A 12,648-nucleotide genomic window follows, 5' to 3' on the forward strand; every position below is an offset into this window, starting at 1 on the left:
ACACCCAGAACTCTGGGTTCAGTCCCTACCCACTCTGCCTGGTTTCATCAAAAGTGACTCAAGAGGACGCAATTTACAAGAGCCTGGAGTATCCCTTTGCCATGAGAAGCAGAACAGCTAGGCAGATAAAAATACTAATTATTAGAAATTTGGGACTTTGTCCAAAGAGAAGAAGACTACCTAGGAAGCCTGATTATAATAACATTGCCTGGAAAGGCCAAGTCAAAGGCCAAGTCCCTGGCTAAAGACCCTGGCTGGATGTATCCAGTGCCAATCTCCAGGCACCTCCACTGCAGGCAGGGGCATGCCAAGACAACTAGCACCAACTCCTCACCAAGCATAGGCACTATTTATATTACCATCCTTGTGGACATTACATGCAAACCACTCTCCTTCAATCTTCTCTTCACACAGGTTAAAATGAGTGGATTAACTACTATATTAATTCAATTAAATCTGTATTGAGTTGGATACCCAAGATAGGGTGAACAGGATCCAAAATGGCCCAACAGATGATACGGTAAACTAGACAAGTGGCTTCACTGCAGTAACTGCTATAAAGGTTACTTGACTGTCATTCAAGGATTACAGTGGGACACGGCATACATAAATGAGATAGCAAGGTACCCTGAAATTCCTCAGACTGAAACTGGGGGAAATACATCAGCATGCCCGGAAGCTAAGAGCAGCCATTAGCTGAAGGAATCCATTCCCAAGGTGGCTCAGGAATTTACTAAAGAGTGAACAAGTTCAGTGACCTGGGTGTGGTCCCAGGGAGGCATGACTGGTATGTGATTCTGAGGAATAAAGAATGAGAAATGACTTCCGGGATAAGAAGTGAAGGGGTTTAAAAAAGGAATGAGATAATTAAGAATTTGAAGATGTTTATTCAGTGCTATTCCTGGGAAAGAGGGTCCAATATTTGAGGAAAAGAAACTGTCCAGTTACTAGAATTACTCTCTGTGGCATAACAAGACCATTTATCAAGCTATAAAGTCTACAGTTATAGTAAGGATTACACCCTAGTGATTTTAATTATCTTACAGCTCATAGGTAGAAAGTCAGGCTTCTTCCTCAAAGTATTAGCCATTATGTCTCATTCTTATTTCACTCTAAAGAAGTTCTAGAAGGTACTCAATTAAACACCTGTAAGGACTTCTCTATGCTATCACCTAAAAAAATGCTATGTATTAAAATAAACTAGTGGGGACACCTGGGTGGCTCTGTCCGTTAAGCATCTGCCTTCGTCTCAGGTCGCAATCCCAGAGTCCCAGGATCGAGTCCCACATTGGGGGGTCCCTGCTCCACAGGGTGCCTGCTTCTCCCTTTGCCTCCCTCTCCCTTTCTGTCTCTCATGAATAAATAAATATACTGTATTTGAAAATAAACTATTGGATGAATGACTGAGTTCTCATATACAAAGTGTATCTTATGCTCACTTGGCTTTACAGAATTTGAGATGCTTTCACTTTAATATCTAATTGACATTTAACTGGTGTTATTCTTGTTATATTATTTTTAAAGATTTATTTATTTGAGAGAGAGAGAGAGAGAAAGCATGAACAGGAGGGGAGAAGAAAAGAGAATCTCAAGCAGACTTCCCACTGAACACAGAGCTCGCTGTGTGGCTTGATCTCAAGACCTTGAGATCATGACCTGAGCCAAAACCAAGAGTCAGACACTCAATTACACCACCCAGGTACCCCCATCATATTATCTCTAAATTTACTGGTGTCCTTCCATTTCCTGTCAAAGTTAATCTGATACCTAAATGTACTATATTTAAAGATGTATTCAGAAAATGTGTAATATAAAAATGTATATAAAGGAGAATATTTTCAGACACCAACTCATGGTTACATAAAAAGTATTTTATAATGAGCTACTTCCTTTCTGTTCGATAAGTTCATACAATTTGGATATTATTTTTAAACATTATGTAATTGATACTTTGATTCCTAAGTTACTGAATACCCCCCTATTTTAAAAACAAAACAAATAAAAAAAAAACTTGTATTTTCTTAAAAAGTCACCTTCTTAACTTCTGTGGCATACACAATACCCAGTGTAACAAAGTATCCAAATATAATAATGATCTATACTTGATAGTAATTTTCTATTCCCCAAATGAATGTGAAAGAAATCCAGCTGGTTTCTTACCTGTTTTTAAAGAACAACATTAATTGCTCGGAAGTTTTCAAATTGGCAACATTATCTAATTCATATGCTCACTGAGAGTCTAAAAATACTAGTGTGACTATAACTCAAATCCAGCTTCCTCACTTTAAGCAAGGGTTAGATCTGGTTAAAAAAAAAAATCATATATTTGATGTAAATGACAAACTGCTTAGATTTTAAGTGTTAAAGTTTTAACCTTGTCCAAATATTTCAAACCCCCTAAAATGGGAACTTTTTAAAAATGTCCTTTATAATGTCGTATATCAAAATCTGCTTAAAAAAATGCTGCCTAAGCTACTATAGAGCTTTTGTGAATATGTCACACTTGAAAATATTCAGTGGAGTTTTTATTAGCAATAAATAACCACCTTTCCCAAAAAAGATTATAACTGACCAGATAATCATGACTACATTATTTATTCGTACAAACATTACTAATAAAAGCCTAAGTGCTATAATGCCTTAGTTCACTGTAAATTCTTCATGATTTGTAAACTCAGCCTTTAAAAGTCAATAAAATTTTTTTCAAGATTTTAAAGAATTTACAAATTTGAGTGGTTTTTAACAAATCACAAGCAGTTCCCATCTGCCAAATTTGTAAATAATCCAATCCCTGCTTATGAGCTCTAAAAACAATCAAACCCCTCACAGGTCTCTGTAATCACTGACTCAAATTAGAGATAGCAACTGAAGAGCAGCTATGACAAAACATTCCAATCATTTGTATTTAGAATTTATTTAACTTCCCTTGACGTGGGAATAACAGAATTCACATCCAAACAACAAAGGCAGTTGGTCACCATGGCCTCCAATCTTGAGCTTCTATCCCTACTTCTATCTACTCAAAAGTCTCTTCTGTTCTATCTATATTCTCAGCAGGAGCCTCAGCTCAGGTCATGATCCCAGACTCCTAGGACTGAGACCCAGGTCGGGCTCCCTGTTCCGCGGGGAGCCTGCTTCTCTCCTCCCCAGTCATGCTGTCACTATTTCTGTCTGTCTCTCTCAAATAAATAAATAAAATCTTAAAAATAAAGATCTAGGGGCGCCTGGGTGGCTCAGTGGGTTAAGCCACTGCCTTCGGCTCAGGTCATGATCTCAGGGTCCTGGGATCGAGTCCCGCATTGGGCTTTCTGCTCAGTGGACCCTGCCTACTTGTGATCTCTCTCTCTCTCTGTCAAATAGATAAATAAAATCTTTAAAAAGAAAAAAAAAAGACCCTGGGAGCACAACTTCTGAGTCCCATGTGAAGCACCAAGTCTAAAAGAAGCAGCCATCAATAAACTATGAGGTACCAAAGGCTTATTTATGCCTGCCTTCTAAAGAATATTTGATGGAATAGTAGTACAGAAGGAAAAAAGTAAAAAAGGTAACAGGGTAATACCATAAAATGCTATTATCACCCACTCATTATTTACTTAAAAGCAAAAGTTTTCAAAACACATAAGAACAGCCATTACTAGTAGCAGGTCACTAAAATATATGCAATAAGAATAGAAAAAATTAATTTAGACAGGAAAACTGGGGTTTACACTACCTTTAAAGAATAAACTTTCCACTTCCTGGCCATTGCAAGAGTACTACTATTTTGGAAAAAAATAAAAAATAAAAAAAGCTACATTCCAGAGATGGCTACCAAACAGGCCATTTCCTCCACCCATGACAGGCATTAATAAATTAGGTCATTCTTTTCCACAAGACCAGACATGACTTCAGAATCCTTCTTAACACAGTGCTACCACCACTCAGTCAGAATTCATGAGATAAAGCCTATTTGCCCCATATGCCCTAACCCTCTTTACACTTTTTTTTTAAACAATTAACCAGGAAAAACTAAAAGTTTTTTTTTTTCCTAGAATATTTACTGAAAGCAGAAGTTGTGTTCCAGTCTACCCTGGGGTTTCTGAACCAAATTCTAATTTACGTAACATACATACACAGACACACACGCACCAAATTCTAATTTATATAACACACATACACACACCAGCTCAAAGTCTCAAAGTCCCCTGAAGGTAGAGAACACTTTTAGAAAAACCAAATGGTAACAGGAGATACTTCTACATGAACAAAGGTGAGGGTAAGGATAGAAAGGAAGTCTACAAACCCTCACTCTGCCCATGTAAGAATAAGTCAATAAATGCAAAGTGTATACAGGGTAATATTAAAAGATTTTTAAATGCTTAAACCAGATGTTCTTATATAGGATATAAAAAGCAGCTTCTGCAGAAACCAGACTCAACCGGCTAATGACAATTAACACTGTGCACAGATTGAAATGCAACTGTTTTGAGGACTTTACTCCTCAATTATAGCCAGTTGTCAGAAACTGTTACCACTAACAATGTTAAGTCACCAAAAATTGTTAAAATACTGTTGGGGGGGGGGGGGGACTCCCAATGTTGTATGTTTTAAGACCTGGATAGCACACTTAACAAAAACAGCACTTACACATCATCTGAGTTCCATATGAGAACAAACATTATCACAATTGTACAAGTCTTGTTATTATGATCACTGACACATAAAGTTGGTCTCAAAACCCAGCAACAAGGTCTCAAAAAGTACTCTGAGTTGAAGGTTGAAAAAAGAGTCTCACCCATGGACTGGGTTTGCAGGAAATCTTCCCAAAAAGAAACCCATAAAATGGCTGCAACATTAGAAAACATTTCAGAGATAATTTAATCCACTTTTCCTAATTTTAAAGATGAATACACTGAATTCTGGAGAGGTTAAGCAGCATGAGCAAAAACACACAGATCTAGAACAAAGCCAGTCTCCAAACAAAAGACCAGTTCCCAAGGTGAGTGGACATTCCAGTGCCTACACCATAGGCTTCTCCCCTCCTAGACACCAACTATGATTTAGAAAGATACTATCTAAAGATTAAGGCCACAAACTATATATTATCAGGGAGCAGACAATGAATATATAATCAATGAAAAAGTCTGTTAACTTAGAAACTGAAACATGGTTTCCTGGCAAGCTGATATGAAGACAGTTGTAAATGTCCTTCTGCCTGGTGGAGCACACAAAAGGTAGAGCTGGAAGAAGAGTGTGCCGGTAGTTTCCTGAACACTAATCACAGAGGGTATGAGTCCTCTGAGCAGCAGGCATTAGCTTTGGAGCGGTCGGAGGACACACACATCCTACCTGGAAACAGGTAAACTCCCTCTGCAGGGAACTCCAGTCTATAATCCATATTCCCTTACATGAGGCTTCTTGGCCAGGGTCCCTTGGGAGGGTGTGACTACCTAAGTGTGCTTTCCCAAGTACACAAAGGCCCATGGTATAAATTCTATCCTCAAGTGGAATCTAAGAACAAAAAAATTAAGAACCACAGCCCTCAGACTAGCAAACTCCCTCTGTATTTATCAAACCAACTTGGGTTTTTTTTGTTGTTTTTTATGATTTCAGCTTATTTCAGGTTCCCAACAGAAAGGTAACTTAGCCCCAACAAGAACAATATGGTGACCAGGTAATGGTTAGGCTCAATATAAATCAGAATTTCACAGCTTGTTTTTGTCTAGCTCCAGAACTAAAAATGATTTTTACATATTTAAATGGGGAGGGGGCAGAGGGGAAGTCAAAAGAACATCTCATGATATATTAAGAAAAATTCAAAATTTCACTATCCACAAATAAAGTTGTATTGGAACACAGCCATGTTCATTCATTAATTTCTTTTGTCCACTGAGACTGCTTTCATACTTAGAAAAGCAGACTTAAACAGTTTTATGAGACGATCAGGCCCACAAAACCTAAAATAATTACTGTCTGGCCCTCTGCAAAGAGTGTACTGATCTCTGCTACAAATCAACATACTGGTACTATGCTTATAAACAAGCATCATGTATGTTTAGTGAAATGTAAATCAATGACCAGGTCCTGGGCAAATAAGTGCCTTAAAGCTTACAAAGTTAAGGATCAGACACACTCATTCCTCAGGAAGTTTTTAACTAGAACAGGGAAGACTCAAAAGGGGAGAAGAGAGATGGGGATGCTCTAAGCAAATTAAAGACCATGTCTAGAAACCTGTGACTTTTTCTCAAACCCCTGAAGACTCCTACTTGGGGCCAGTGCACACTAAATTAAAAAAACTTCTGGGGCGCCTGGGTGGCTCAGTGGGTTAAAGCCTCTGCCTTGGGCTCAGGTCATGGTCTCAGGGTCCTAGGATCAAGCCCCACACATCAGGCTCTCTGCTTGGCAGGGAGCCTGCTTCCCTTCCTTTCTCTCCCCCTGCCTCTCTGCCTGCTTGTGATCTCTGTCTGTCAAATAAATAAATAAAATCTTTAATAAAAAATAAATTATAATAACTTCTAACACATTTCTTACTTAAATTTTAAGCCAATAACCAATAAGGAAAAAAAAAAAAGACTGTTCTAGACAGGCATTTTAAGAATACATGGTTAACAAGGATATGAAAGTATCAGAGAGAAATCATAAAAAGAAATCACCAGAATTTAAACAGTAAAATGGAATTCCAACAATACATTTAAAAGTATCCCCCAAATCCCTGAAATGACACACAAATTTCAGTGCAACTCGATTTTTCTGGGGAGAGGTTCTACAGGCCTCAGATTTCAAGTGCGCTTGACTTTAAAGTTATAAGCCACTAGTACTCAGCCTCTACATCTTAAATGCACCCATTATATTTCAACACTGAAATAACTGATACCTGTAAAGATGACCATGAGTAATCAAGAAAAAATCTTAAATAATGTTTAGCGTACCTTGTGTTAAACAAAAGCCAACCATATACTTCCACTCCAATTCCAGCAACTTGTTACCCTTGCTAATTCTTGCTCCTTACTCTGGAGTAAGGAGTAAGAAGAAGAAGAAGAAAAAAAAAAAAAAAAAAAAATATATATATATATATATATATATATATACATACTCATTTTACTTTTCAGTTTGGACTCCCACCACTGAAATCGTCATTTAAAATCAGTGCTAAGAAACGGTCTTAGAAGTTGTCAGGAGATTTCATAAAATCTCCTGTGCAAACACTAATCAATACTACATATACATATATATACCACTGCCAATTTTGAGTGTTTTTACAACAAGAGAATATTGTGGCTTAATTCCTTCCACAAACAGGCCCAAAAAAACCCAAGATATTTTTAAAAATGAACTTCAACTATCCTCAATCACCTAATTATGTTTTGATTCCACCTGGAGAACCAAAAGCAAAAAGTAAATACTGAACTGGTTTTAAAGTAATCAAGTTTGATCCTGAACATTTGTTAACTGCACATCATACACCATTGGTCCACAGTTAACTACAGAATGGCAACTGCCCAACAACTAAGTTTTCCATTCCATGTCTGGCAATATCTTTGTCGCTTTCAGGTGAGGAATGACATTATTAGTAATCATTCAAGGCCTAGGCCAGAGATGGCCACAATAACATCACCAGAGTCAGGAGCAATATCCTCTTACACTACATTTTGTTTGGACTCAGAGGATACTTGACCCTAAGCCAAACCTGCAGACAAGATGCCACTTCCACTCAAAAGTAAAAAGGCTTCCTAAGGCCGCCCTGGCATATTTAAGGAATGCAGGGAACTTACTCCACCAAATGCAAAAACAACAAAACCTAAAACCTAACACCCCTCAAGATCACAGACCAATACTTTTATATAAGTATGCCAGGCAAATGACAATAAACTCTCAAATCAATCTCAAACTTTCTAAATATCATATACTACAAGTAATGTACTAACTGTCCAAATTTTAAATAATGAATCACATAAGCCACTGCAAGATCTTGAAAATGGAGAAAACAGACTGAACAGGAATAATTTCAAGGAAATAACTTGTCTCGGGAATTAAAATACTCTTCTTATTAAGTTTCCTGCCAGGCTTCTGATACTAAGAACTAATAACTCCAAGCAAAGCCACCCTTTATTTTAAAATTTAAAAAAATGTTAGGGGCACCTGGGTGGCTCAGTGGGTTAAAGCCTCTGCCTTAGGTTCAGGTCATGATACCAGGGTCCTGGAATGGAGCCCCATGTCTGCTCAGCAGGGAGCCTGCTTCCCTTCCTCTCTCTCTGGCCTCTCTGCCTACTTGTGATCTCTGTCAAATAAATAAATAAAATCTTTAAAAATAAATAAATAAAAATTAAAAATTTTTAATGTACTGTTGAATGTGATACCAATGTTTTAACTTACCAGGAGGGGAGGAAAGAAGTTTAATACTGGTATAACTGAACAACTGAGCCAAACTTTTTGATGCCAATCCAAATAAAAAGCAAAAATGTACTGGCCAAGATGTCTATTTTATTAACCTTGTAGGGAAACTGGGTTTACAATGCATATTCTGACAGACTGTTTACTGCAATGGTATAATGGGTGTCCCACAATACCAAAAAAGCCAAGAGCTTCACAACAGGAAGTAAGCAAACTGAGATTCGTATGCCTTTTTCCTACTCCTCACAAATCTTAGATACAGGACACGATCAGTTTGAGATCTTGATGTTTGCTGTTCCAACCACCTCAGTACTGAAACAAACAGTTGATAATTCTTTTCCCAACAAGCCTCCAGATAAAAACGTCAGGCAAATTTCTTCAAAGTATTTTTCAAGCAAGAAATTTCCAAATGTAATCCCAAATTACAATAAAATGCGATTTTCATTTTTAACTTTTTAAAAATCCAGTCATGATTAATTCCAAAGGCTTGATTACACAATGTAAGATATTCTGTCAAAAAGTAACTACAGATTAAAATCTACTTATGGGAAATAATCACCAGATGCAATAATTGATCCTCAGCTGGACAGTATTAATTTAGACAAAGCTGCCATTATATTTTAGGGCCAACTGAGGATATCTGAATATACCCCAGTAATAGAGATGAAAATTTACCTAGCTGGCAGACAAGGGAGAGGAAAAAAAAATCTTTATAGAACTGTATGTAGAGTATGAACTCATTTTGATTTAAGACTACATATATAAGCACAGACAGTTATCTACAGTGATACAGTGGTGATCAGTGATCTCTGGATAGCAGGAATATGTTAATTATATTTGCTTCTCTGTATTTTCTGATTTCCAACAACACACATGTAACACCACCTCTGTAATAATACTTTAGGTCACTAAGGGCTCCTAAAAGTCAAAAATCTGTTATTTATTAAATGCCTACTATAGACAATTCACATGCAGATCTGTTTTCATTCCAAGTTCTCCAAGTTTTTAGCTAATCTTTCCCCCCAAGCCTCTGAACTAAACAACAGTCCCTTTAAAATGTAACATTTCCTTAAACTCCTAAGAGTTTTTTCCTCTCCTCTCATTCTCAAGCACACTTACTATTTTTCAGTGTTCTCCTTACAGCTATTCTTTCAACCTTAGTAACTAATAAAAGGCTAAACCGCTCATGATAGGCTAAAACCTGTTAAGGGAGGAAGGAGGAACTAATTAGATAAACTTTTTTTTCTCCTTTTAAATGAACATACACCTAGCTTTGTCATAGTTAAAATTTCTCAGGCAGCCCATCCAACTTTTCTTACAAAAAAGCAGCTTCCGATCTTGAGCTTAAGATGGAATCAAGTTCAAGGTCTACAGCCTATCAGGCAACTCCCTTTTGTCTGGCTACCATAAAAATGAAGGGAGATATGGGGAAAATAAACACATAATTGAAAATTTTACTTGTTGCAGACATCAAAGATGCCAATTCATATACAAATATAAAAATACACAAACTTAAGAAAAGCAAAATACCAATCAGGAAGTCATCTAATTTAAAAGGGACATTAAATGAGACCGAAATATTTGGAATAAGTAATAAAATTCCGGGTTGCAGATCTTTGTTATTAAATGTCACCCCTAAAACACCCCCTCTCTCTCTCAACATGTTACCCACTTCACTACAATTACTGTACCTAAAGTGTTAAATCTGTCTCTAAGTATGGTTATGTAGAACTCTTCCTTTACCTAGAAGTGATTAAATCTTGATCAGCTTGATCTGATCAAAATGCAACTTCCTGTAGTAATCTCTAACCATTGTGGACCACTATTAAACAAGCTTTCAGTGAAATAATTTCCCTGTACCTTAGAACTATAAAAATAGCTCGTCAGCTTTTAATGATAATGAAAGCCTTGAACTACAAGTAACCAAAGATTAAGGCTTTCTTTCACAGTGGGTTTCCTAAAACGGAAAAATAGTTCACTAATAAAAATCTTTGGAAAATAAGCCCCTACGCATTCCTTATTAATGGAAACCTCAGATTTTCTCCCACTTCCCTAAAAATGTTGCTGTCGTGTCATTCAGTTGCAGCTATCGTTTTACGAAAAGAACATTTCAATTCCCTCTTGGGCGGACTACGCGGAGGACCGCGGACCCTCGCCCCCGCCGAAGCGAGGTGGGGCGCCCGTCTCCTCGTTACTAGAAAGCCAGCCACAGCAGCTTTTAAACGGTCTCCGGGTGACGACGCATTCCTAACGGGTTTCGAAGGCACGTTTAAATCGCCCGCTTTTTTGTTTGCTCGCTGCATTCACCGGGCGCCGGGGCTGCAGCCGCCCCCGCGCGCCCGAGAGGGGGAGCCCAGGGTCGGGAAGCCCGGAGCCCGGTCGGTGGGGGGAGGGGTCGGAGTGGAGGAGAACCGGGGCGAGAGGCGGGGGTGGAGGACCCTGGGTCGCCGAGCCCTGTGGGAGGGAGGAGTGCTGGGTGCGCTGTGGGGAAGAAGGCTGGAGAAGAGAGGGGGAAATCCCGGGGTGGGTCGGGGGTCGGGGGAGCCGGGCCACCGCCCCGCACCGGAGAACGCTTCGCACGGCTCCCGCCTCCCGCCAGGGTGTGCGCAGGGCCGCGGCTCAGCGCGGCGCCGCCCCCTCCCTCCCTGCCTGCCTCTCCTCCCTCTCCTCCTCCTCTTCCCGAGGCGACAGAAACAACAGCGCGGAAGGAGGGGAAAGTAACTCCCGGCACCTCCGCCGGAATTAGCCCCGGTGCAGTGATGACACCTTCTCGTGGCGCAACCAAGCCCCGCTCCCTCCGCAGCGGCGTCCCCGCCGCCGCCCTCTCCATTTGAAAGTGGCCACCCCCCGCCGCCGCCGCCGCCGCTCCTCCCGCCCCGCCGCCGCCAGCTGCACCAATCCGCTCGGCCCCAGTTGCAAATCAAACGCTCCCTCGCGTCCAGAAGCCACTTGCGCCGCTGGAAACGGCCGCGCCGTCCCCCTCCCCGAGTCCCTCCCGGGCGGCACCTTTGAGCCGGGGCGAGCGCGCCGGCGAGAAACGGCTGTGAGGTGGGAGAGGCGGCGGCGGCGAGCAGCCCCGAGCGGGCTCGGCTCCTGCTCTCGCTCCCGCCCCCAGACAGTTCTGGAAACTGTGTATCACCTCTGTCACAGGAAGCCATCCGGCAAGGAAGGCGGCGCGGAACCAACAAACAAACGCCTGCGGCCGCCCGCCGGAATCGGCACGGGGACGGCGACGGGCTTCGGGCCGTTCCCTAGGCGGGGGCGCGGCGGACGCCCCCGCGCCGCAGGCTTTGTGCGGGGCTCCCGCGGCGCGGGCGCGGCGGGCCGGGCGTCCCCGCCCCCGAAGCCCCCCACCCCGGGCCCCGCGGCAGCGCCTCTGGGACCGTTAGGTGACGCTCCGGCCGCGGCCAAGAAAGCAGCACCTCGGCCGCCGCCCGCCCCCATTTCCACATGGAGCAGCCTCTCCTCCAACGCCAGAGGCGGGCTACAAAAGTTGGCCCCGGGGCCACCCAGCACCTGCCCACGTGCCACGGAGGCTCGCTCCCGGGTCTCCCCCGTCCCCTTCCCCCCGCCGCCCTCGGCCGCCAGGTCACCTATTACCGGTGGGAGGGGAGAGAGCCTGCTATTTAAACGCCCGCGGAAGTTGAGACACCCCCACTGGCGGGTGCCGTGCACCTGCCTCCCGCCGCCGCGCTCCGCCACTTTGAGCAGCAGCCGCGTCCTCGGCCCCGCCTCCTGCCCGCAGGCGGGCGGGGGGGAGCGGGAAGGAGGTGGAAGGGATCGAATTTCTCCAGCAAATGGGACCGTTCCGACAGGATTCGGTTCCCTGGTCAACATTCCACATTCCATCCCTCTCCCGCATTTGCAAGCCAGCGCCAACAATCCGGAAAGCCTGCTGGCTACCAAACAACAGCCCCCAACTCACAAACACACACTCACAGGCACCAGACACGTGCACTGAAGGGCTTTGCAACTTGCAGTCCCGGGGTACACACTGCACGTTCATTTAAGGCAGGGAAGCCCAAGCGACCCCACCCCCACAATTTGCAGATGGTGCCAAAGGTTGCAATTTGCAATCCGTTTTTAAGTTCATGGTTAATCGGTACTTTGCTCTACGAATGCAACTCCTTCCTAATTTCACCGATGAAGGGTTTTACACTTTACAGACAGTCTCGCTTTAAGTCAGAGATCTGATTATTGGAAACCCAATTTGGAAGAATCTAATTGCCAAGCTGTCCCTACACCCCCTGCTCACTGCCCTTGAATTGATGCAAAGAA

General features: G+C 42.1%; 1 protein-coding gene across 1 annotated transcript in view; it reads right to left on the reverse strand.

The window, feature by feature from the left end:
* JADE1 (jade family PHD finger 1) overlaps window positions 1-11,527 on the reverse strand; it is a 57,080-nt gene extending 45,553 nt beyond the window's left edge. The window contains 1 exon segment of the mRNA XM_082729126.1: window positions 11,377-11,527. The gene's annotated coding sequence lies outside the window, so the exon portion shown is untranslated.
* Window positions 11,528-12,648: the final 1,121 nt, after the last annotated feature.

This window comes from Mustela nivalis (assembly GCF_964662115.1).
Source record: "Mustela nivalis genome assembly, chromosome: 4".
Taxonomy (NCBI): domain Eukaryota; kingdom Metazoa; phylum Chordata; class Mammalia; order Carnivora; family Mustelidae; genus Mustela; species Mustela nivalis.